General features: G+C 38.7%; 1 long non-coding RNA gene across 3 annotated transcripts; it reads left to right on the top strand.

Moving 5' to 3' along the window:
• On the top strand, positions 1-26,919 carry LOC129525346 (uncharacterized). 3 transcript variants are annotated; one of them, XR_008669583.2, is made up of 4 exons: positions 1-332; positions 2,869-2,977; positions 26,294-26,475; positions 26,660-26,919. It is a non-coding gene; the product is annotated as an uncharacterized lncRNA (long non-coding RNA). The 3 variants fall into 3 exon arrangements; XR_008669581.2 differs by having other exon boundaries at positions 2,831-2,977; positions 26,294-26,433; XR_008669582.2 differs by having other exon boundaries at positions 2,831-2,977.
• The last annotated feature ends 202 nt before the right edge of the window (positions 26,920-27,121 follow it).

Below are 27,121 nucleotides of genomic sequence, written 5' to 3'. Positions count from 1 at the left end.
TGGTTGGCTGATTGTAGGAAAGGGCATTGAAACAGAGGGGATTAGGGTATTGAGCTATATTAAAGAACAATTGAAGATGTTGAATGTTAAAGAAAAAAAGTCCAGTCTTCAGAAAGACAGAGAAGGTTACTAAAAAGTTAACAGGAAGGGATGATGCCATTAACATAAAGGTTTGTTTGTTTATTTGTTTCAGGAGGAAATGGGGAAGGGAGACATCTAGAAATGTCACTAAAGACAAAAGATTATACTCCCCCTATTTTCTGCATGAAGGAATACAGTCTCACAAATAAACCATCTCTTTTTGAGATGTGGTGGAGAAACAACATTCTCAGGTAATCATTATGCAATGTATACATATATTAAGTTATCACGTGTACATATTAAATACATATAGTTTTTGTCAATTAGATATTTTTAAATAAATAAATAAGAGATTTTGTTCTGTTTGTTCTGGTATTACCCAGTAAAGTTGAGCTATAATTGGTAATAGTTTTGTCAATGCTCCCATAACTTGGGACAAAGTTTCTTATTTGTTCACTATATTCTCCCTAGTGTTATTTCACTTTTTGAGGATCAAAACCAAAATAGTTCTTATATGGTTTTACTAGCTGTAAAAAGGCATTTTTCCTTTGGTATTTGATACTTGCAAAAATCAGAGTTAATAAAGTAGCAAGATATCTGCCCATTGTTGTGTTTAGGGAAATAAAAAACTAATCAGCTACTTAAAAAAATTCAGAATGCTAGTCTTTGGTATCCCCTGCTGTTTGATTTGGGCAAATCATTTAACATGCTTGTTCTGAATTTTTAACCTGTAATGTAAGCTGGACCGTATGATCTCCAAGCATCTACCTAGGTCTAGAATCCTATTTCTTTATATCTATCCTATTTACCACATTGCCTTCTGTATTTTACCAGTTTTCAATTATTTTGGAATTATATCTGCTATTTGCTAAAAATGAACTTTAAATAACTGAGATCCATGTGGTTTTCTTCTGCTTCCCAAAAGACAAAATTGGTGGAAATACAGTAATCTCTACAGATAACTCTTGGTTAGCCACACTAATAGAACTTAGCATCATCGATGAGAATTCAAATATTAAATAATAAAAAAAGTTTATATTTGAGTTTGGACCACACCTTGATTTATTTATTTTGCAAGTATACTGTCTGAATTACACCATTATAAACTAAACATTATAAATTAAATATTTGCATTCTCTAGGTAATTATCAGCTGAGAGGTATGAGGATGAAGAGTTCTGAACTTTCTAATAGAAGAAGACCAGACTATAATTAAATAATTTAAAAATGCATAATATGTAATAATAATAACAGTAATACTAGTCAACAAATGAATCCATTGGATAATGGAAAGTTAACTAAATAAACTTGTCTCTGTTTGCCATCCCCAACTTGAAATAATCTGGGGCACAAATATCCTAGCACAGTACCTGGCACAAAACAACTCAATAAATATTGATTTTTCTCTTTTTCTTCTTGATTATTAATAGAGGTTCATTTTTTTATTTTCTTAATTTATATGAAGGTCACTTCTTATCTTCTTCTCTATTGATTTGACTCCTTGTAGAACAAAGAGATTACAAATACAAAAGAAAAAAATGTTGAAACTTTGTTCTAAAGGAGAGCTTAATGTGACAATAAGAACAGTTTCCCTTGCAGTAAAATTATTGTTAGGAAATGTGTGCACTCAAAACTTGTGTCAAACCTATTTATTTTGCAGATATGGGGTAAATTTCCCCTTTAGTCACTAAGATAGGCATGTATGGCACCATGACAATAATTATTATAAGCAACCAGTCTTAAAATGGATAGTTTGAACATAATACAATATACATTAACAAATGGGATTTTAACACTCTCCAGGTATTTTCTCTGCTGTGTGAAATCCACTGTGTGAAATCTCTTTGTTCAGCTCAGACAGGTCGTTTGTCAAATTCCTCCTCATTATTAAAAATGTATTCAGTGGCATTTAATGAGTACATATGGATTCAGAAATGATCACGAATCAAAATTTCAAAAGTCATATTTTTATCTGCACTCTCCAAGGCTATGAATATGCAGCAGGCCCTTAATGTGGACTATTGTTAGTGCTCAAACAGGATCTGATTCTTGTCACTGAGATTTTATAGCCCTCCTTCTTCAAGTAAGGAAGTTACAAAACCCAAAGAGATAGAGTCAGTGTTGGGGAAAGAAATCCCAACGAGAATGGGGATTCTAACCTCAAATTGCAGTCCCAATTCAACTACTTTTCCATTTCATGACTTTGGAATTAATATTTGCTAATTTATTATTTTATTTAGAAACTAGTGTTTATGAAGTGTTTGCAAATAAATTATGCTATATAAGTACTACAGTATTAATATTAACAATAATTATTGTGTTAATAAGTGTAATTTAAAACAGAATTCTTGGATTCCCATTTTGAAGCATTGCTTTTTCTCTTTGCACAGTCAGAAGGGTACATCACAAAGTTAGGCAATGGAAAAATTTCCTTTTCAAAACCATGCAGAGAGAGAGGCCTCACAGATTTTATCTAAACCAAAAAGATTGATGTTAATAAGGCTTACTATTTATCATAGCAGACTATTTCATGGAACTAAGAACAAAGGCAGTTTATGAAAATCTCACTTATTTGGTCCAGGTTCTAATCCAAGAATACCTTTCAAATGTGGTTCACTAAAGGATAAAAATATTTGCAGGAGTGGATACAGCTGTCAACTAAAACGACACATAAACATTAAAGGAATGTAGGCAGGATTTTAAACCAAGGACACTCACCCTAGCCTGGTCCATAAAAACTCTCCCCACAGCTGTTCTTGCTCTTTTGCCTTCTGCTGACTTGTTGCAGATGGATACAGAGACTGGAAGCTACAGTTCAAGGTGACAGAGCCCAAAAAAGGTAGAGCTGGGGTCCTCCAACCACTGTTTGAATGACAACTTCCTGCTTGAAAATTTATGTAAGCAAGATATCTACTTCTACTTGAGTGTGTGTGTGTGTTTGTATAAATATATATAGACACACATATTTACATATATACATGTGTGTTTATAGATATATGTGTGTATATATGTAAACACACATACACACACACACACACACACACACACACATATATATATATATATATGTATATATAGTTTTAGTCCTTTTTGTGCTGCTGTAAGAGAATAGTTGAGACTGGGTAATTTAAAAGATAATAATTTATTTCTTACAGTTCCAGTGGCTGAGAAGTCCGGTTGAGGGGCGAGGGCTTTATTGCTGCATCATCTGATGGCAGTTGGTAGAAGGGCAAAAAAGCATACTTGTGGGAGACAAAGGACGCCAAATTCATTTTTTTTTTTAAATTAGGAACTCACTCCTGTGAAAACTTACTCCTGGGACAAAGACGTTAATCCATTTCTAAGGATTCCTCATGACATAATTACCTCTTAAAGTCCCCACCTCTCAACAGCATTGCATTGGGGATTAAGTTTCCACACGTGAACTTTGGGGAACACATTAAAACCTTAATATGTATCTATATAGTATATATATATATAATATATATAATTTATGACTGTATATTGAGTACTATATAAGTATATGAAAGCAAATTATATACAAATGTACATATAATGTATTTTTAAGTTATGTATTATATAATTATATATAACTTAAAAATCATAACTTATATATAATATACATAATAGTTTAGTTCTCAGAATGACTGCTTTCATTATTATGTATGATATATGATACCATATATCATATAATTATATATAATCCTTATACACATTATTATATGTTCTATTTATGTATGTGGTCATGCTACATAAAGATGTCTCAATCAGTAATGGACCACATTTATGACAGTGGTTGTATAAGATTATAATGGAGCATATAGAGAAATCTGATATTGGCATTGCAGATCAAGTAGGGGAAATTACTGGTATTTAGCAATGCTGCTGGGACATTTGGTTTTCCATATTTTAAAAAATGTATATATAAATATATTTACCACCTGGGCTAGTGTAAGTGCACTCTATGATGTTGCACAACAATGAAATCACCTAACAGTGCAATTTCTCAGAATGTATCCCCATAGTTAGGTCACGTTATGATCATGTACATGACTGTATATAATCATGAAAGTAGCGAATCTGAGAACTACATTAGGATCAAACTTCCAGAATTACAGTACAAGGTCAGAGTGATCCAGCAACGTGACCACCTTGATGCCGAATACTGAGCATTTATCTAGTGCTTTTACCTCCTCATTGACAAAGAACAGGATTGGTGCTGCCATCAAGATGACACTATAGCCTGCAGATGGAAATCACGTGCAAATAACGACATAGAAAGGAGCATCACAGGGCAAGGAATATGGCAGATATTGACAGCTGTCTCTCAAGTTACTTCTTTATAACCATTTGCAGTTGATAAATACAGGCAGCTTCAGCCCAAGGCTCTCTGCTGAGCTGCTTGCAGCCCCTGCTAAACTAGGGCAGCATTACAGGCTACCCTCCAGTTCTACAGACTTTGCCACTAAAGACCCTGTCAATACCAGATATACTCAGGTTGTACAGGCTATGTTCACCTCCGTAACTCTTCTGTGTTTAACAGCAGAGCAGCTAACTTCATCATCCTTCACTGGATTTTCCTTTTCAGCTTACAGTCCCAAGAAGATTATAGTCCTGTAATATCTTTCTTTTTCCCTCTATTTACTATGGGGCTGTGTCTAAATGTGATTAGATTTACTCCATGCCAGTGCTTCTTGGGTCTGAAGTCACAAACTGCTAACAGGTAGATCTGAGAGATGCTCAACAATTTCGCCTTCTTATTTTGCCTTTCTATTTCTCTCGCAAGCCAACACAGCGTTAAGTTAAAGCCAATTTCTTTCTTTCTCAGACAGACACCACAGCCATTACATTGGGGGTTAAATGGTTTCACTCTCCTAAAATGGTTAAGATGCCTGTGTTATTGGGTTACTTCAGCTCCCTGTGATCCACATCCTGTTGCCAGTGAAGGTCACCAAGATTTTGGAAGCAGAGTAATGAAGTCTTAGGGGCCCTGGTTTTATTTAAGTAGTGTCAGCACATCATTGGTGGTGAAAAACCTACAAGGTGTGATATCTCTTCTGGATTATCAGAGCCCAAGCTGAGACTAGAGGAGTTCACAATAGAAGTTTATTTTCCACTAGAAATGTAGTTTCTACTCTTAGGTTTACATCCAAAGACACAGAAGATCAAGGCTTCCAAGGGCCCTTCAGAATGCCGTGGTAACATCAACCCTAGTGACCTGAAATTGTCGAGGTATGAGATTCTTTTCTCCTATTCTTCAGCATGTTAGGGAAGAAGATTTTCAGAACTTTTCTGTGTAGCCTGTCTGTATGTCCATACCAAAATTCAAGGCATTCCCCCATAATATCTAACTCCAATCCTTCCTTTTAAGTCTCTACTTGTTCTGCCTTCCTTTTCTCTTCTCTATTATTCAGCAATAGTAAGGCAGTCCTCTCAACAACCATGCCCTATTCAAATATATTCCCTGCTTCCCTTGAAAAAGAATGCTACAATTTGACCACAGAAGGGAAGCATCATACATTTTACTTGTAAAATATCCCATCTTCATAATTTTAATTTTTTTGTCTTGTACCACCAATATTGAAGTTCAACTAAGGAGAATTAGAGATTTGGAGCATGGGTTACATGTTACTGACTTTTGCTGAACTTTTGGGATAGAGAGAGTGGAGGATGTCTTCAGCTCAAGTTATGCAATGATATTGAGCTCCATGCTCAGATACAGGAAATAGAGGAAGAAAAAGCTACCCAGAAACCAAGAGCAGTCATTGGGCTAGGTGGGTTACTTAGGGACACAGCTGCTAAGTAGGAGAAAAGCAGTACAAACCAAGTCTTCTAATTCTTTGGCCTGTTCTCCAGTCCTCTTCATAGAGGAAGTGGCAAGGATCCCAGGGACTGCTTTTGCTAATTACTAGGCATTTTCACTCAGGCTGTGCTCATTTTGCCAGGGTGATATAACTAAGTGTATGACTTTGTTCTTGCTTATTTATCTAGGTTACTTTTTAGCTCTTCATTTCCTTACTATTTCCTAGTTTGGGTACCAAAACACGTTTCTAATGCCATTTCCTTGCTTAATAAGCTTCAGCGACTCTCTATTGCTTATAAAATAAAATTGCATGCACAATTAACTATAATACAGTAAGCTAATAATAGCATTTATTGAGCCCCTTTTTAAGTAAGCTGTGCTGAGGCTGAGTGCATTCTGTGTATGACATCTAAATCTCACCACTTCTTTGCAGGGTAACTATTGTTATTCCCATTCTACAGATGAGGGTTCTGAGGCACTGAGAGTCAAGGGGTTTACTCACAGTCAAAGAGCTCCCAAATGGTAAAGCCAGAATTTAAACTCAGATTCTTTTGATTCCAGAGTCATTACCCTCACAGTAAAGTATGCCATTGTGCTCACTGGTCAATTCATTCATTTACTTAATTGACATTAATGACACTTGTAACAGCAAAATATTATGGGAAGGCAAAAAAGGGAGCAATTAAATCAGCTAGAGACATTTAGAAGGGTTAAAACTTTAAGAATAAATAGAATTGAGTCAAGTGCTGAGAGTATGTATGATGTATGGAACTGGCTTTTGGAAGATGATTTTTCTAGGATAGTGAACATGAAAAAATAATCAGTCCAAATCAGTCCATAGAAAATATGAAAAAAAAAACCCACTTAAACCCTATGACAAATGTTTCTCTCTTTGATTCAGCCCAACTCTACTGACTTTCAAAATAAATGTATGATTCACTTTAATGACCTTTGCAAAAAAGCAAGTTGGTTTGGGAAGGGTGACAATGCATATATTATGTTAGAAGTCTATAGTTTCCTAAAGAGGCATTTCTTTATAAGACAGTGGGTCTTATAAGACTCCAGGAAAGGACATACATCTGGGGAATTATCAGAGATGTCACCTGATTCTTCCTTTCACTGGACTCTTCTAGTAGATGAAGCATACTAAACACTTTGAGTGGGTACTGTTGGAAGGGAGAAAGGCCCTTGATGAGAATCACGTGGACAGGAATTTCCTGTCAGTAAACCCCTGGCATTATGTGACCATGGCCATCTTGTACTCATCATGGGCCACTTCTTAGGTCTTCTTATGCCCACTGACCCTGAGACATAACCTGCCTTTGAAAGTGTCCATTTTGTGTGAGAATTGGGAAACGGAGAAATGAGTTTCACATAGTGTGTTCATTTGCCGAGGCAGTGAGTGATGCTTCATTCTGAAACAAACATACGTGAGTGAAAAACAACCAAACCACTCAGACAAAACCTATCTTCCAGCGTCCCTCCTGAACCTAAAACAAAGAGTTGACTCAGACACAAAACAGATGCACATTATCCTGTCAAATTCTGCTCTTCCTAACTCAATTTAGCATGGTGGCTGCAATCTTTTTTCTTTTCTGTGTCTGTTGTCATTCTACCTGGGACTGCTGAGAAATAAAGTTTATTCTTTCCCACAACTCATATGTGTCCAAATATGAATTTTCATGATCTTATTCTCTTGCTTCTTTTATGCCTCCACTTCCAACACACACATCAAATCATGTCAGGTGAGCTGGGGGCAATTTCTCTTAGTGCGCTGAGCCAATGGACACATATTTTACATTCCATTTTAAGTCCTATTTTAAATTTCTTCCTTAAGATAAGGTTGGCCTAGAGGGAGGAGCCAAGGTGGCCGAATAGGAACAGCTCCCGTCTACAGCTCCCAGCGTGAGCGACGCAGAAGATGGGTGATTTCTGCATTTCCATCTGAGGTACCGAGTTCATCTCACTAGGGAGTGCCAGACAGTGGGCACAGGTCAGTGGGTGCACGCACCGTGCACGAGCCAAAGCAGGGCGAGGCGTTGCCTCACTCGGGAAGCGCAGGGGGTCAGGGAGTTCCCTTTCCTAGTCAAAGAAAGGGGTGACTGACGGCACCTGGAAGAAAGGGTCACTCACACCCGAATACTGCGCTTTTCCAAAGGGCTTAAAAAATGGCGCACCACGAGATTGTGTCCCGCACCTGGCTCGGAGGGTCCTACGCCCACGGAGTCTCGCTGATTGCTAGCACAGCAGTCTGAGATCAAACTGCAAGGCGGCAGCGAGGCTGGGGGAGGGGCGCCCGCCATTGCCCAGGCTTGATTAGGTAAACAAAGCAGCCAGGAAGCCTGAACTGGGTGGAGCCCACCACAGCTCAAGGAGGCCTGCCTGCCTCTGTAGGCTCCACCTCTGGGGGCAGGGCACAGACAAACAAAAAGACAGCAGTAACCTCTGCAGACTTAAGTGTTCCTGTCTGACAGCTTTGAAGAGAGCAGTGGTTCTCCCAGCACACAGCTGGAGATCTGAGAACTGGCAGACTGCCTCCTCAAGTGGGTCCCTGACCCCTGACCCCCGAGCAGCCTAACTGGGAAGCACCCCCCAGCAGGAGCACACTGACACCTCACACGGCCAGCCGGGTACTCCAACAGACCTGCAGCTGAGGGTCCTGTCTGTTAGAGGGAAAACTAACAAACAGAAAGGACATCCACACCAAAAACCCATCTGTACATCACCATCATCAATGACTAAAAGTAGATAAAACCACAAAGATGGGGAAAAAACAGAGCAGAAAAACTGGAAACTCTAAAAAGCAGAGCGACCCTCCTCCTCCAAAGGAACGCAGTTCCTCACCAGCAACGGAACAAAGCTGGATGGAGAATGACTTTGACGAGCTGAGAAGAAGGCTTCAGATGATCAAATTACTCTGAGCTACAGGAGGACATTCAAACCAAAGGCAAAGAAGTTGAAAACTTTGAAAAAAATTTAGAAGAATGTATAACTAGAATAACCAATACAGAGAAGTGCTTAAAGGAGCTGATGGAGCTGAAAACCAAGGCTCGAGAACTATGGGAAGAATGCAGAAGCCTCAGGAGTCAATGTGATCAACTGGAAGAAAGGGTATCAGCAATGGAAGATGAAATGAATGAAATGAAGCAAGAGGGGAAATTTAGAGAAAAAAGAATAAAAAGAAATGAGCAAAGCCTCTAAGAAATATGGGACTATGTGAAAAGACCAAATCTATGTCTGATTGGTGTACCTGAAAGTGACGGGGAGAATGGAACCAAGTTGGAAAACACTCTGCAGGATATTATCCAGGAGAACTTCCCCAATCTAGCAAGGCAGGCCAACATTCAGATTCAGGAAATACAGAGAATTCCACAAAGATACTCCTTGAGAAGAGCAACTCCAAGACACAAAACTGTCATATTCACCAAAGTTGAAATGAAGGAAAAAATGTTAAGGGCAGCCAGAGAGAAAGGTCAGGTTACCCTCAAAGGGAAGCCCATCAGACTAAGAGCGGATCTCTCAGCAGAAACTCTACAAGCCAGAAGAGAGTGGGGGCCAATATTCAACATTGTTAAAGAAAAGAATTTTCAACCCAGAATTTCATATCCAGCCAAACTAAGCTTCATAAGTGAAGGAGAAATAAAATACTTTATAGACAAGCAAATGCTGAGAGATTTTGTCACCACCAGGCCTGCCCTAAAAGAGCTCCTGAAGGAAGCGCTAAAAATGGAAAGGAACAACCAGTACCAGCCGCTGCAAAATCATGCCAAAATGTAAAGACCATCGAGACTAGGTAGAAACTGCATCAACTAACGAGCAAAATAACCAGCTAACATCATAATGACAGGATCAAATTCACACATAACAATATTAACTTGAAATGTAAATGGACTAAATGCTCCAATTAAAAGACATAGACTGGCAAATTGGATAAAGAGTCAAGACCCATCATTGTGCTGTATTCAGGAAACCCATCTCACATGCAGAGACACACACAGGCTCAAAATAAAGGGATGGAGGAAGATCTACCAAGCAAATGGAAAACAAAAAAAGGCAGGGGTTGCAATCCTAGTCTCTGATAAAACAGACTGTAAACCAACAAAGATCAAAAGAGACAAAGAAGGCCATTACATAATGGTAAAGGGATCAATTCAACAAGAAGAGCTAACTATCCTAAATATATATGCACCCAATACAGGAGCACCCAGATTCATAAAGCAAGTCCTGAGTGACCTACAAAGAGACTTAGACTCCCACACATTAATAATGGGAGACTTTAACACCCCACTGTCAACATTAGACAGATCAACAAGACAGGAAGTCAACAAGGATACCCAGGTATTGAACTCAGCTCTGCACCAAGCAGACCTAATAGACATCTACAGAACTCTCCACCCTAAATCAACAGAATATACATTTTTTTCAGCACCACACCACACCTATTCCAAAATTGACCACATACTTGGAAGTAAAGCTCTCCTCAGCAAATGTAAAAGAACAGAAATTATAACAAACTATCTCTCTGACCACAGTGCAATCAAACTAGAACTCACGATTAAGAATCTCACTCAAAAGCACTCAACTACATGGAAACTGAACAACCTGCTCCTGAATGACTACTGGGTACATAACGAAATGAAGGCAGAAATAAAGATGTTCTTTGAAACCAACGAGAACAAAGACACAACATACCAGAATCTCTGGGATGCATTCAAAGCAGTGTGTAGAGGGAAATTTATAGCACTAAATGCCCACAAGAGAAAGCAGGAAAGATCCAAAACTGACACCCTAACATCACAATTAAAAGAACTAGAAAAGCAAGAGCAAACACATTCAAAAGCTAGCAGAAGGCAAGAAATAACTAAAATCAGAGCAGAACTGAAGGAAACAGAGACACAAAAAACCCTTCAAAAAGTTAATGAATCCAGGAGCTGGTTTTTTGAAAGGATCAACAAAATTGATAGACTGCTAGCAAGACTAATAAAGAAAAAAAGAGAGAAGAATCAAATAGACGCAATAAAAAATGATAAAGGGGATATCATCACTGATCCCACAGAAATACAAACTACCATCAGAGAATACTACAAACACCTCTACGCAAATAAACTAGAAAATCTAGAAGAAATGGATAAATTCCTCGACACATACACCCTCCCAAGACTAAACCAGGAAGAAGTTGAATCTCTGAATAGACCAATAACAGGATCTGAAATTGTGGCAATAATCAATAGCTTACCAACTAAAAAGAGTCCAGGACCAGATGGATTCACAGCCGAATTCTACCAGAGGTACAAGGAGGAACTGGTACCATTCCTTCTGAAACTATTCCAATCAATAGAAAAAGAGGGAATCCTCCCTAACTCATTTTACGAGGCCAGCATCATCCTGATACCAAAGCCAGGCAGAGACACAACCAAAAAAGAGAATTTTAGACCAATATCCTTGATGAACATTGATGCAAAAATCCTCAATAAAATACTGGCAAACTGAATCCAGCAGCACATCAAAAAGCTTATCTACCATGATCAAGTGGGCTTCATCCCTGGGATGCAAAGCTGGTTCAATATACGCAAATCAATAAATGTAATCCAGCATATAAACAGAACCAAAGACAAAAACCATGTGATTATCTCAATAGATGCAGAAAAGGCCTTTGACAAAATTCAACAATGCTTCATGCTAAAAACTCTCAATAAATTAGGTATTGGTGGGACATATTTCAAAATAATAAGAGCTATCTATGACAAACCCACAGCCAATATCATACTGAATGGGCAAAAACTGGAAGCATTCCCTTTGAAAACTGGCACAAGACAGGGATGCCCTCTCTCACCACTCCTATTCAACATAGTGTTGGAAGTTCTGGCCAGGGCAATTAGGCAGGAGAAGGAAATAAAGGGTATTCAATTAGGAAAAGAGGAAGTCAAATTGTCCCTGTTTGCAGACAACATGATTGTATATCTAGAAAACCCCATTGTCTCAGCCCAAAATCTCCTTAAGCTGATAAGCAACTTCAGCAAAGTCTCAGGATACAAAATCAATGTACAAAAATCACAAGCATTCTTATACACCAACAACAGACAAACAGAGAGCCAAATCATGAGTGAACTCCCATTCATAATTGCTTCAAAGAGAATAAAATACCTAGGAATCCAACTGACAAGGGATGTGAAGGACCTCTTCAAGGAGAACTACAAACCATTGCTCCAGGAAATAAAAGAGGATACAAACAGATGGAAGAACATTCCATGCTCATGGGTAGGAAGAATCAATATCGTGAAAATGGCCATACTGCCCAAGGTAATTTACAGATTCAATGCCATCCCCATCAAGCTACCAATGACTTTCTTCACAGAATTGGAAAAAACTACCTTAAAGTTCATACGGCACCAAAAAAGAGCCTGCATCACCAAGTCAATCCTGAGCCAAAAGAACAAAGCTGGAGGCATCACACTACCTGACTTCAAACTATACTACAAGGCTATAGTAACCAAAACAGCATGGTACTGGTACCAAAACAGCGATATAGATCAATGGAACAGAACAGAGACCTCAGAAATAACACCGCATATCTACAACTATCTGATCTTTGACAAACCTGAGAAAAACAAGCAATGGGGAAAGGATTCCCTATTTAATAAATGGTGCTGGGAAAACTGGCTAGCCATATGTAGAAAGCTGAAACTGGATCCCTTCCTTACACCTTATACAAAAATCAATTCAAGATGGATTAAAGACTTAAACGTTAGACCTAAAACCATAAAAACCCTAGAAGAAAACCTAGGCATTACCATTCAGGACACAGGCATGGGCAAGGACTTCATGTCTAAAACACCAAAAGCAATGGCAACAAAAGCCAGAATTGACAAATGAGATCTAATTAAACTAAAGAGCTTCTGCACAGCAAAAGAAACTACCATCAGAGTGAACAGGCAACCTACAAAATGGGAGAAAATTTTCACAACCTACTCATCTGACAAAGGGCTAGTATCCAGAATCTACAATGAACTCAAACAAATTTACAAGAAAAAAACAAACAACCCCATCAACAAGTGGGCGAAGGACATGAACAGACACTTCTCAAAAGAAGACATTTATGCAGCCAAAAAACACATGAAAAAATGCTCATCATCACTGGCCATCAGAGAAATGCAAATCAAAACCACTATGAGATACCATCTCACACCAGTTAGAATGGCAATCATTAAAAAGTCAGGAAACAACAGGTGCTGGAGAGGATGTGGAGAAATAGGAACACTTTTACACTGTTGGTGGGACTGTAAACTAGTTCAACCATTGTGGAAGTCAGTGTGGCAATTCCTCAGGGATCTAGAACTAGAAATACCATTTGACCCAGCCATCCCATTACTGGGTATATACCCAAAGGACTATAAATCATGCTGCTATAAAGACACATGCACACGTATGTTTATTGCGGCATTATTCACAATAGCAAAGACTTGGAACCAACCCAAATGTCCAACAATGATAGACTGGATTAAGAAAATATACATATACATATACACCATATACACCATGGAATACTATGCAGCCATGAAAAATGATGAGTTCATGTCCTTTGTAGGGACATGGATGAAATTGGAAATCATCATTCTCAGTAAACTATTGCAAGAACAAAAAACCAAACACCGCATATTCTCACTCATAGGTGGGAATTGAGCAATGAGAACACACGGACACAGGAAGGGGAACATCACACTCTGGGGACTGTTGTGGGTTGGAGGGAGGGGGAGGGATAGCATTGGGAGACATACCTAATGCTAGATGACAAGTTAGTGGGTGCAGCGCACCAGCATGGCACATGTATACATATGTAACTAACCTATACATTGTGCACATGTACCCTAAAACTTAAAGTATAATAATAGTAATAAAAAATAAAAAAATTTAAAAAAAAGATAAGGTTGGTCTTTTCTGATAATTTTTTTTACTTTTTTAAATATATTATTTGTAGAAACTCAGAAGGTACAAGATGATCCTTGAGAGATTCTCTTAACATTATTCACTCTATTTCAGAGAAATGGCTGAGAAAATATACCTCATAGTTGTACATTATCATTCAACTTCAACTTGCAGTGAAATACGTGTTGAATTTATTGTACCAGATAAATGTGAAAGCCAAAAGAACACACCAAAATCTGTACACTCCTATTATTTCTCCTTTTTCACTGTGGTTTCAGCAATTCAGAAAGCAAACCATAGCTTTGGCGGTTGGAGCTCTTGAAAGCTGTACTGCCAAGTTATAGATAAGCGATAAGTTGAAGCTGTCTCTCTGACTCTCATTTCCTTAGACTCCATACGTTTAATAGCTCCTCCAAAGCTTTCCATTGTACAGACTCTTAATGCAGCTGTCATAAGTGCAACCATAAGAATTTCCTCTGATAAGAGTGATCACAGAAAGCAAAATACCTGGCTTCTCATTCTCATGCATTTACTCACTATGTAGGTAACCTTCGGCAAATCATGTTTTTTTCTGGGCTTTCTGTATCCTCAGCTTGAAAAAGAAGACCAGATGCTCTTTGGGGCTCTCCAAGCTCTAATCTTATGATCATAGTATCTGATGGGGTGATAGCTACTATCAACATCAACTTGATTGAGTCTTTTCTCCATCTAAGAAAAAGCAAAGTAAAGAGAGCTTGAAAACTGCATATAATAAGTATCACAAAATTCACAGGTTGAAATTGCAGGGTCCAACATTGTTAGGTAGATGATAGGGGAAGTCCATGATTTAGAAGTAGAAGCAAGAGATCAGTCTATGCTGCTCCCCAGGCACTCATCCATCCACCTAGAGACATTGCAATGATCATATACCTAGGCAGCCCAATGCTTCAGTTTCCTCCTCAGTTCCTGTTTATGTAGAAATGAAGGCTTTGAAGTTATCGTAATGTTTAATTTTATTTGTTTTGTTTTATTTTGGCCTAGGATCTCAGGGCTTCAGAGGCAAATAATTTTATATGCTCAGGCCAAAACTGGAGAGTGTCACTGTTTCCCTTCCTTTTCTATGAAATTTCCTGTCCTAGATTTTTAACTCTTTATCCTTTTCTCCCTTTGTATGTCTCAAGTTACACATTTTGGTCGGCTGTGGCCTTCCACCTGCCTCTATAGCTTTTAAGAGTGGCCCCACATGTTCTGTCCCAGATTCATTACTAAAGGGACTCTACGGCAGGAAGGCACGTGGCCTAAGGTATTCCTTAGTGCTAAATTTAACTTTATGTTTGCTATCTCCGTAAGCCATTTCCCTTCTCTGTTTGTGCCTGCATTTTCCTCATATGAAGTGGAGATAATAACACTTACCTTCTGCAGCCCACCAGGGTGTTATGAGGATTAATTAAAGTTCTTTGTAGGTGACAAATCCTGAGCATAGTTATTATTAGCTAAGCAAACTGCCTATTTTAATACTAAGGGTCTTGAGGAAGGTCAGATGAGCTCCTTTAAGCACAACCCTCACTCCCATTTTTCCCATATTACTTTTTGCCAGCTCCAGCATGCAGAGAACCTGAGGGTGTTCTTTGGAAAATGCTTTTTCAATAGGATTAAACTGCATAAATAATTGAAAAGTGGCAATATGCCTGAAGAGTGGAGAGCACCTTCTCATTACTTCCTGCCTTCCCAGCCACATCCGTGGAACCCTAAGAACCCTCTAGTTTCCTAAGGCGAACTGCAGAGGCTGGTGTTAATTAATTCTTGGCATATACATACCATTTTGTTCACTTCAAAATATTTTACAAAGCATACATTTTTTAAAAACCCATAAATTTGGCTCATTGATTCTCACTTCATGATGGAAAAACTGAGGTATAATATACGAACCTATTTCCCTAAAGACACAGAGGGAAAATGAAGACTCATGGATTATTAGGTTCAAAGGTCCAAATAATTTAAATAATAGCATTTTAAAATTTATAGTTGCCCATCTCTGGCCTTAGTTCTACTCTTTAGAGTAGCACCAGTTTGCTGGCTTTTCAGCTCTGGAAGTAATGAAAGCCTAAAAGGTGGCTGTCAGGCTTCTGGCTGTTCCTCATAATGGTATGTCTTCTCATTACCAGGTAGAACATCCCTCTTTCATGTGTCCATTCTATTTACTCTTCTATAAAATCTCATTTCTTCTCTCTGAGTCTTCTTAAAGTGTGATGCTCACAATATGTACCGAGTACTCTAGATACAGTCAGACCAGCATGGAGCAAAATGAGATTTTACCTCCCTTGTTCTAGACTCTGTTCTATCTTACATAGATGACACATCATACTGATGACTCCTACTACATTTAACATCAGCTAACATTGCCACATCATTTTCACCTCCTGCTAGCCAAGGATTTTTTTCTTTATCTTTTACTGATTCAATTGATTTTTGACCTATATGCAAGACTTCACATTTATAGGTAATTATTTAGCATTCTAGTCTTCACTTGCTTTTCTCAGTTTGATTAAATCGTTATCAACTCTGACTTTCATGCAGCCTGTGAGCTCACTCTTTCTACCAGCAGTGCTAATGATGATCCCTTTATTTCCTTTATTGCCTTTGCAGATTTTCTGGTCTGCAAAGGAAGACGACTTAGGAAAAATAAAAGCAAGACAGAAGCAGAAGGAATGGAAGTTAATAAGTGAATAAAATGTAGAGAGGATAGTGATAGTGGAGAGAAAGACAATTTAAAATTTTCTAATTTCCTAACATACCTTTCTAAAGATGTGAACATTGCAAAAGAGGAAGAATTTCCTTTTTCCCAGAACACACAGTAGGAGCATGACTAAGATGAGATGAAATGTGCAAATTTTGAATTTTGTAGACATTTTCTCTAACTTGTTATAACTTCATTTTCCCTGTGCCATTTCACCTTCATGTTGCTCGTCAGGATTACTGAAAGGGCCTCAGTAACTTGGAGCAAAAAGTTTCTTAATGGATCCTATAGGAGAATCATACTTCCTTTTTTATTCCTGGGAGTCCTTATCGATGCAGATGCTTTTCTATTATTTTCTGTGGATCTGAATGGCAGTGTCACCTACTCTCAGGCTATTAGTTTCCTGACTACTGAGCTTTCTTTGGCTATTATAAGTTCACCCCTCTATCCTCTTTTGGAAATGAAGGGATTGTCTACAGGGATTGTCTTTCATCTCCATTTTTATTAAAAAAAATTTAATGCATTGCCATTTTACCCTCTTGCCTGCAATGATTGCAGAAAGAACCAAACAGCAGCCAAGAAGAGTCCTAAGTACTCCTTAGAGAAATAAGTGAAGTCATAATTGAAAAATCTGCAACCAACAATTATTATCTGGGTTACAGTCTTTTTGAGTGTACCTTCGTGCCAGAGTGGGGCGATATAAATAGACACATGTTCTGGGACAAGGAAGAAAGAAGCTGAGAGACAGAAGACAAAGTAGAAGGTAAAGAGTTTCTTGTAAAAAGCCAAATCTTTAAAAAATTAAAGCTGTAACAGCACACAGATTGCCTTTTGAATTATACAAGTGAGATTCTCATCTCTGAAATCCAGTTTAGGTTAATGGCCTAAGGAGAGTCTTGGCTTCATCCTTCCACAAATGTATAAATTAGATTTGAATGGTGCTTGCCGGAGGCTCTCCGCCTTTCTTGGAGAAAAGGCATCATGCCATTTTTTTCCTTAAATAAACAATAATAATATAGCAATATAATTTAAAATCTATTAGCAATAATAATTGACAGTAAAATAATGTAAGTCATATTAAAATAATTTAAACCAGTAAAATAGGAATACTGATCATTTACTGCTTTCCTTCTTATTTGATTGTAGATTCAGAGAAAATGGTGCCAGTAATGTAGGTTTCCATGAGAACAATATGCCAGTCAGGGGAGATGAATTAACTGGGCAGATTTCACTGCTACCCCCACTCCCTACTCCTTTCTCCTCATACCCATCTCTGTGGTGCACAAATGCTGACCTTGCCACTAAATATCTAACACTTATTAATCCCTGCTGTCTTTAACCTCTAAGTGACATTTCCATTTCCTACTCAGATGCCCAAGGAGCATTCTTTTGGCAGTGAAACCTGGTTAGAAATATGTAGCCAGGCATGGGGAGGTGGGGATGGGGACAGACAGTTCTGTCTCCGGTGCATCCCCTGGTTTTATAGCTTGTTTGTAAGCCTGGCACTGCTGCCTGGGAAGCAGAGTTTTCATCAAAGTTTAGGGATACAAGGTCCTCACTTTTTCTCCTGAGGAGGTTTTTTTTTTCCTACCTTAGGGATTTTCAGAAGGCTAATTTAAACCCCAGAAGAAAAAAAAATAAGCTAGAGATCTAGAGATTGCAGGAAGTAAAAATAAAACATTAGTGGGATAGAGAACAAAAAATTTCATAGTAAAAGGACAGCCTATAAAGTGATGAGCCTGGCTTTCTTGCTTGGATTATGGAAAACTGTCTTATTATTCACCCGGTACCATGTGTTCCTGTGTGTCTATCCATGGGTGTCTGTATGTGCACACAAATGAGTTAGTGTGAGAACAAGAGAAAATATGAGAGACAGAATTAACTAGGGATGGCAGGCTTCTTTTTAAGCTCTAGTCTCTAAATGAAAAAATATGTAAATCCTTGGCACAGTTCCTACCCATGATCATTCTCCTTTGAATTGGCAGAAGACTTCCCCATCTCCATACGATGCACTAGGTTGCCTCTTCAGAGGGTGACAGCCAATATTATCTTAGAGTACTTGGTAGTGTCATAGAAAACCCTAAGGGCCTTCATGGTAAAAACAAAACCAAACAAAATACACACACACACACACACACATACACACACACACAAACAATAAAAAACAAAAAAAAATGGGAAGAAATTAAAAAGTAAAGTAAAAACAAAAGTTCTCCCAAAGGCTTACAGACACTATTAAAATCTCTTCATTATCATTTTTTAATTGATATGATCTTACCACATAAAAACATGGATAGGTCTTAATCTTCTTCTTAAATAGGATTTCCTGGTTATAAAGGGGTTACTTAAGTCAGTGTGACATTGGAGAAAGCTGGAGGGAAAATACCATAGGGCTCTTGGTGAAGAGGTGTGAAGTACTGTTGTGCAGCACCACTACTGACTTCTGTAGAGATGGGACCATATTCGAGAGGCCAAAAAAGAGACCCAGAGCCAGTGAACAAGACAAAGGTTTACTGAGGGGACTTACATATAAGGCAATCCACTGGCAGTGGGCTGGATAGGAAAACCACCATCCCTTATAAAAAACATAGAACTAGAAATACCATTTGACCGAGCCATCCCATTACTGGGTATATACCCAAAGGATTGTAAATCATACTACTATAAAGACACATGCGCACGTATGTTCATTGCAGCACTATTCACAATAGCAAAGACTTGGAACCAACCCAAATGTCCATCAGTGATAGACTGGATAAAAAAAATGTGGCACATATACACCATGGAATACCATGCAGCCACAAAAAAAGGATGAGTTTATGTCCTTTGCAGGGACATGGATGAAGCTGGAAACCATCATTCTCAGCAAAATATCACAAGGACAGAAAACTAAACACCACACGTTCTCACTCATAAGTGGGAGTTGAACAATAAGAACACATGGACACAGGGAGGGGAAGGAACATCACACACCACACTGGGGCCTGCTGGGGGGTTGGGGGCTGGGGGAGGGATAGCATTAGGAGAAATATCTAATGTAAAAGACGAGTTGATGGGTGCAGCAAAACAACATGGCATATGTACACCTATGTAGCAAACCTGCATGTTGTGCACATGTACCCTAGAACTTAAAGTATAATAATAATAAAAAAATAAAAACAAATTTAAAAAATAAAGTATTAATATCATTTAAAAAATTCAGTTCTATAGCATTTTCACTTAGCACCCTCCCCCTAGCAACCTCCACCTGGCAACCATCCCAAAACAAAGGGACTCCAACCCGTGTGGCTTACATTCCATGGGATGGGCTGAGCATTCAGATGTTTCTCATAGATAAGGAATGAATCTTCAGGCTGGCCACCCCTAGATTCCTTAGCTAGGAACCAACAACACGCTCTTCTTAGATTGTAAGGTCATTCTCAGGTTATGCTTAAGATATTGCTGTCAGGTATGTCTGCCATACAAGTACCCCCACAGCCTCCAAGTAATAAGAGGGAAAGACTTTGGCCGGGAGAGATTGTTTCAAGTGATTGAGTTGTTTTGTAGATGGTAATGAAAATTTTTAACCATTGTTAATGGATCTCCTTTGTTTTCATGAGCCAGTGAATCCTAATGAATTTTAGTCATTATTAACACATTTTGTGGTATGACTATGAATAATTTACAGAAGAAATAATCTTTGATAATCTTTAGTATCTCGAAGACAACAAAAAGGATTTAAAAATCATCACAGAAATTCCCAAGCATTCATCTCCACAAGTCCCCAGATTGGGTTATGTTTTGGTACATGGTGCTGTTGAGTACATAGTTTCACCCAGAATTTTGTTTGTTTGTTTTTGAGACAGAGTCTCGTTCTGTTGCCCATGCTGGAGTGCAATGGCACAATCTCAGCTCACTGCAACCGGCACGATCTTGGTTCACAGCAACCTCTACCTCTCAGGTTCAAGCGATTCTCCTGCCTCAGCCTCCCAAGTAGCTGGGATTACAGGCGCGTGCTACTACGCCTGGAAAATTTTTGTATTTTTAGTAAAGACGGGGTTTTGTCATGTTGGCCAGGCTGGTCTCAAACTCCTGACCTTGAGTGATCCACCCGCCTCTGCCTCCCAAAGTGCTGAGATTACAGGCATGCAGCCCAGCCAGTTCCACCCAGAATTTTAAAGCAGTAAGTTAAAATGCTCTCTTCCTTCCACCTCTCTACTTTCATTGAGATCAAACTGAGTCTCAGACATGATTAAACATTACCTTTGTGGTCCACTCTTTGGCTACATGTCTTGGCTTTGATTTTAACTTCGCATGATTGGTTATAATTAAGGTTTTTCTATTCTCAGTTTCCAAAGTTGAAAACTGAGAGACAATGTTGGTCTATACTTACATACATAAGGCAGAAAAAAATAATTGTCTAGAGAAGCTACAATAACAAGCTAATTTCCCAACTTTAACTTAGGCCATCTCTCCAGCTCAACTGCCTTTCTAAATAAATCAAATCAAATTTGACAATGAGATTAGCAAAGCTTGAACTTTCTTTCTTTGTCAGTAGCAGTGGTTGTACTCGGGAGCGGGATATAATCTTTATTAACTTGGGTTTTCCAGAAAAATAAGTCTGTGTGACATCAAGAAAGGTGAACAGGAATGTCCATGCTAATAATCTTCCATGCCAGAGGACCAACCACATCAATCATGGTACCTTATAAGACAGGGTGATCAATGTCCCCAAATCCTTTTAAGAAGAAAAGCCTTCTTGGAAAGGCAGTCCTCATAATTTACATCTAGACTTTAGAAAATCACATGCATAACTTGATGCACATAACTTGGCAAAAATCTGAAGAGCCAGGACTGGATGTTTAGACACCTCGGCCTTCTTTTCAAACTTCAAGGCAATTTTCAGTGGACCTGTAGAAACCATTTTCTTTCCCTGAAGGGGTTCATCCAGGAAATTGAAAGAATTAAAATGAGTGCTCGGACAAATAAATCAATCTTATTAACGAATTCCATGGGCTTTTCTCATCCTAGTGAATTGCCAACAAATAAATAGTTACCCAAGGATTTCCGTTGGCAGCCATTATTTCAGGGGGCATAATAATCAATAGTTCTTTAATGAGTAAGATCTTAGGTAATTTCTCTAGTAATTCTTTAAACGTATACCTTAATAAACATTATTCCATGCACATAAAATGCTCTATTTTTTTTAGCTCCTGCCCTGATACTGATTTATCTAATGAATTATTATTTAAAAATAAAATGATTTACTCATTATCTCTTCTGCAAAGCTTCTCTGACACCTTCCATTTTCTCAATAGACATTCTTCTCCCTATTTCCTCTTCACATTGTTTTATTTACTACATTGCCTTGTGATTTCATCTGGTCATTTAGTTATTCATTCCATAAATACGTATTGAGTACTTACTGTCTACTGGGTACTGTTCCACTCAATGAGATGAAACAGCATCTGAGATAGGTTAGGTCTAAGAACTCAGGAGTTTTCTTTCTAAGAGAGGAAAGAGATTATTTTACATGATTTTCTTTATCTGAATCTGTTTACACAGTGCCTTTACATAAATGGTGCCCAGTACATATTGGCGGGGCTGAGTTTAATGATCTGTGTAATGTTATGTCACCTGGATGACCTGAATGCTTACTTTTGAGGGTCCGCCCTGGTAATATACAGTCAGTCTTCTATAGATGTCTCATCTGTGCTCTGAAGCCCTATCTGTCTAGGCTAAGACCCGGTTTTCCATTCTGTTCTGAGTATGAATCATGAATCTTTTCTTGAGTGTCTGCTTCATTTGTCACCATGCTCAGAACTATTCTCTGGAGACTTTCTTGGCCAGGGCCCACGTTTCTTCCGTTGCCTACTACAGCCCACTGTTTTCTGTTTGGCATAAGCTGCTGTTGTCATGTTGCCACCAACTTCTAAGCTTTTGATCTCTCCAGGGACCTCTGTCTATCTTGGTACTAATATCTCGCAGGCTGTAACCACAGCTTTCTTGAGGCTACTAAGTACACAATGGGAATGGCCTGACTTAGACAGCGTTCTCTGGTGAACCTCTGTCCTCACTATGGTGGTTTGATGGCCACCAGGCAGAGTGTTGTAGGGCTGTCCCAGGGCTCCCACTGCTACCAATTCATGCTACTGTTGCTCTTCCCACCCCGACCCTCAATTTAGAAGACAACTTTCTTTCCTCTATTTTGCCTTTAGAGAGAGACACTTCAGTAGATTTGCTTGGGCCCTGAGATTTACACTTTTCAGGTACAAAGCTGTTCATTCCCTAAGGCACACACAGAACACAAGGAGGGCTGAGTCTGGGTGGAATTTAACAAAAGTCACCATATTGTGATTTGAAACATTTCACTATTTTATTCTTCTGCCTGGCTTTCAAGTCCATCTATTTTGCCTGACTCATTTCTCCATAATAGATTTCCTCACAGAGGCCCTGAATTCCCAATAGGGGCCCAAAATTTTCTCAAGCCTACACTTGAGCCCTAAGTGCATGCATGGTTCAGAATGTCCTCGTCAGGACATTGCTATCCTAGTTTCCATGGGAGTCAAAGGATGCATAAAAACAATGCTGAGGACTAGTAAAAAAACATGTCATTTACTTTCACATGGTAACTGCTGCCTACCTGGGAGCCCCACTGCACATTTTACATGAGGAGGATAAATTAGGTTTCATACAAAGTTACAATTCTTCCTCAGAAATTATTCACAACATAGATTTTGTAGTTATTCTTAGTTTACCAGCCTTTTGATCCACATCATCTTTTATTCTTACCAGAACACATCTTTGAAATATGTATCAGTTGCCTCATTTTTACTTTTGAGTTACTGAAATTTAGATTATTTAAGTGAAAGTAGCAAACAATGCTGAAATTCTGACTCAAAACCCAGTGGTGTGCCGCTATTCCATAGTACTAGTTTATACCTTTAGCCTATAATGTATATATTAGGGATTATATCCACTGCCTCTACCTAAATTAAAGGGACCCAGAGGAGCTGAGAAAGATATAATTTGATTTTGTGAGTCTCCTAGGTCTCTAGGTTAGCAAAGCAATCTTTGCTTCTGCAGAAAACTAAAAGCCTTAAGAAATTACCTTTATTTCTTTTTTTTTTTTTTTACTATATCCAGTTCAGTAAAAACAAAAACAGAAAACAGTTAAAACCATAGAGGGATTAAAAATGAAAGTCCCGTCTCCATCTTTCTGAGTGTGACTGGGCTAAATACGTACCAGAGACCAACGAGAGGAAGATCGAAAACACGAATGCAAGGGAAAAATCTAAGAGTGTGCTAGTTTTAGAGGGAAATTGTTTTCAAGAGCACTCCATTGGACATATTGCTCTCCATACCTATCGTATGTTGTAGGAACATACCCATTGTCGATCTTGTTTGTTGTCACCAAGTAAGGATGGGAAACTACACAAGAAAATGTAAGTGCCTTCATCTGCCCACTACCTTAGTTTGTAGACATAGCCCATTCCCCGCAGATAGGTACAATTTGCTGTCAACACATTAAGGAATAATGCATAGCCTTAGGCTACCTGACTACGCATACACAAATAGAAATATAAGATCAATAGTCGGAGCCCTTGAGTATGACCTCTCTTACCTGATAAAATAGTCAGTTTAAAAGTGGATAAATAGAAGTGGAATGAGAGACTATGGATGTTCAGAATGTGGGTTATCAGACATCCCCTTTATCAGTAAGAAAGGTTGGGTTTTCATATTTGGTGGATTGGCTGCCACAATTCTACCCCTTCCTACATCTTCAGCGTGGAAGAAGCTGAAAAACACAGTCTTGTCCACTCTCTCACTATCCGTCTCAGTGCCTCTCTGGAGACTTCATACATCTTGATGGGTTAAGGCCTGACTATGCCACAGAAGGAGGAATGAGTATTTTCAAAGCTTTGAAGCTCCAGATCAAATCCACAGGGCTGGACAACATCAGGCGATTTGATCTCTATAGCCCTACAGGGAATATAATGGGATTTTGTTTCTTTAAAGATGGTAGTGTTTTTCTCTCATTAAAGTGTCTGCTTTTTTCATTTTATTGACAGTTCTGAGTTTGTTTTTTCCTTTGGGGAGGAACTAAAGGTTTGAATGCCCCTTATTATCTAGCTTTATGCTTCTTTGAACTCCTTTTAAAGTATTTGCTTATTTTTAGAATTGAATTAACTACCCTGTGCCTTAACATAATATGAATCCATAACTGTCAGAGGCCTAGAGGGATGTCCTTACAGCACATGGGTTACTCCTGGGGCCTCCATCACTTACCAAGTCAAGTTCTAAAGCCAGTTAAGATACAGCGTGGGCTGAACACCTACATATATGTATAAGCGCCTTAAACTTGGGTTAATGGATGACAAGATAACTCTGAGGCCATTTAACTCTACTTGATTCAGGGGTCAGAAACCAAACCAATGAAGCAACAACAACAACAAAAAAATCAGTCTCTAGATTCCTGAACACTATTGCCAACCATCAAGGCTGCTTATTCCCTGCTATACTAAACTAATATCCTCTGAATATTTTATCTGTCCTCATTCTTTCTTTCTCTATAGGATCTTTTCAAATATGCAGTCTTCTTTTCAGCAAAGTTGTTTTTCTTAAAGTCCAAATAAACACATGTTGCTTGCTTCCACATATGCTATCACACCGTTGGTCACCTTGAAGAACCTCCTGTCTTCTAAAACCTCCCGAAGTATACTGGAGCAATTCTCAGTTGTCAATGTGGGGTCCACAGACATCCAGCAGTCTCTGAGGTCCTTTCAATGGGCCCACTAGGTGAAAACTATTTTAATATTAATACCAAAATATTATTTGCCTTTGTCACTGTGTTGGCATTTATTCTAATCTATAAGGGGTAAAACTGAATGAAGGCATGAATCAATGTAGTAGAAATAAACTGTGTGTATCATCACTGCAATCACTGCTAGGTGCTTATAAAAAATTCCACATAAGGTGGTGCATGTCTGTAATCCCAGCTACTCTGGAGGCTCAGGCAGGAGAATTATTTGAACCTGGGATGCAGAGATTGCAGTGAGCCGAGATCGTGCCACTGCACTCCAGCCTGGCGACAGAGTGAGACTCAATCTAAAACAATAATAAAATAAAATAAAATTGCACGTAAAATGGAATTTGATAAAATAATAAAATTATTAATGTTATTAAATCTTGACCATTGACTACTCATACTGTCAATATTCTGTGTGATAAAATGAAATGAATGCATAAACACTTGAGGCTTATCTAGGTAAGATGGTTTGGCAAATGGAACGTTAACATCGTGACATAAGTTCCACCCAGGTAGAAGCTTTAAGAACCATCATGATAAATACATAATACTAAGAAATAAACAAAAACAATAATTACAACCAATAAAGGAGTTAAGCAAGGCTGTAGAATACATGATCAATATACAAAGATCAATTGTATTTCTCTACATTGGCAATGAAATGAACATTCTGTAATGAAATTAAGAAAATAATTATATTTGAAATAGCATCAAAAAGAATAACATACTTAGGTATAAGTTTAACAAAAGTATAAGACATATACTGAAAGCTACAAAATATTATTGGGGGAATTTTAAAAAGATCTAAATAAATGAAAAGATATCCCATGGTGATTGACCAGAAGATTTACTGTTGTTAAGATGTCAATACTACTTAAATTAACCTGCAGATTTAACACAGTCCCTGGTGAAATCCCAGTTGGGTTTTTTTGTTTGTTTTTTTTTTTCTGCAGAAATTGACAATCTGATCCTAAAATTCCTAGGTAAATGCAAAGGACCCAGAATAACCAAAAGAATCTTGAAAGAGAAGTAAACAGTTGGAGGAAGCCACATTTCATGATTTTGGAACTCACCACAAAGCTACCACAATCAAGACACCGTGGTATAAGAATGTGCAAATAGGGTACTGGATTAGAATTAGGAATCAAGAAATAAAGCCTTACATGTATGTGATATGGACAGGAGACAGGGAAATACTGGGTGGAAGAGGGTGGTTCCCCTGCAAAGTCCCCACCCTTAAGCCTGGAAACCCATAGCCCTAAAAGGGAACAGGCAATTTTGGTTTTGTGCCTAAATGTTGCCTCTTGGCCCACCACACCCCCTTACCCTGTACCCTTATAAACTCCAAGCTCCAGGCTCCATGAGCAGAAGAGCAGAGGAACAGAAGAGCTGCAGAGTAGCAGAGCAGTGAGGCAGAGAAGAAGGGAAGAGAAGGAGCGTCTGAATGTCGAGAGGAGTTTGGCTGGGGACAGTCAGGGAGGAAATCAGCCGCGGGATGGCCAAACTCCAGGGGAAGATTATCTTGCCACTCCATCCTCTTTCTAGCTCCCCATCCATCCTGCTGAGAGCCACTTCCATCTGGCAATAAAATGCCCGGCATTTGCCATCCTTTAATTTGTCTGTGTGACCTGATTCCTCCTGGATGCCAGACAAGAACCCGGGTACCAAGAGGGCACTGAGCTGGTTAACACTTAAGCCGTCTGCAGATGGCAGAGATAAAAGAGCACTGTAACATGCCCACTGGGACTTCAGGAGTCACGGGCACCCACCTCTAGTTGCTACTGTGGGGATGGAGCCCAAAAGTGCTCTTC

This window comes from Gorilla gorilla, chromosome 9 (assembly GCF_029281585.2).
Source record: "Gorilla gorilla gorilla isolate KB3781 chromosome 9, NHGRI_mGorGor1-v2.1_pri, whole genome shotgun sequence".
NCBI classification, from domain to species: Eukaryota; Metazoa; Chordata; class Mammalia; order Primates; family Hominidae; genus Gorilla; species Gorilla gorilla.
Note: the sequence above shows the minus strand (reverse complement) of the source record. Positions and strands in the feature narration are given on the sequence as shown.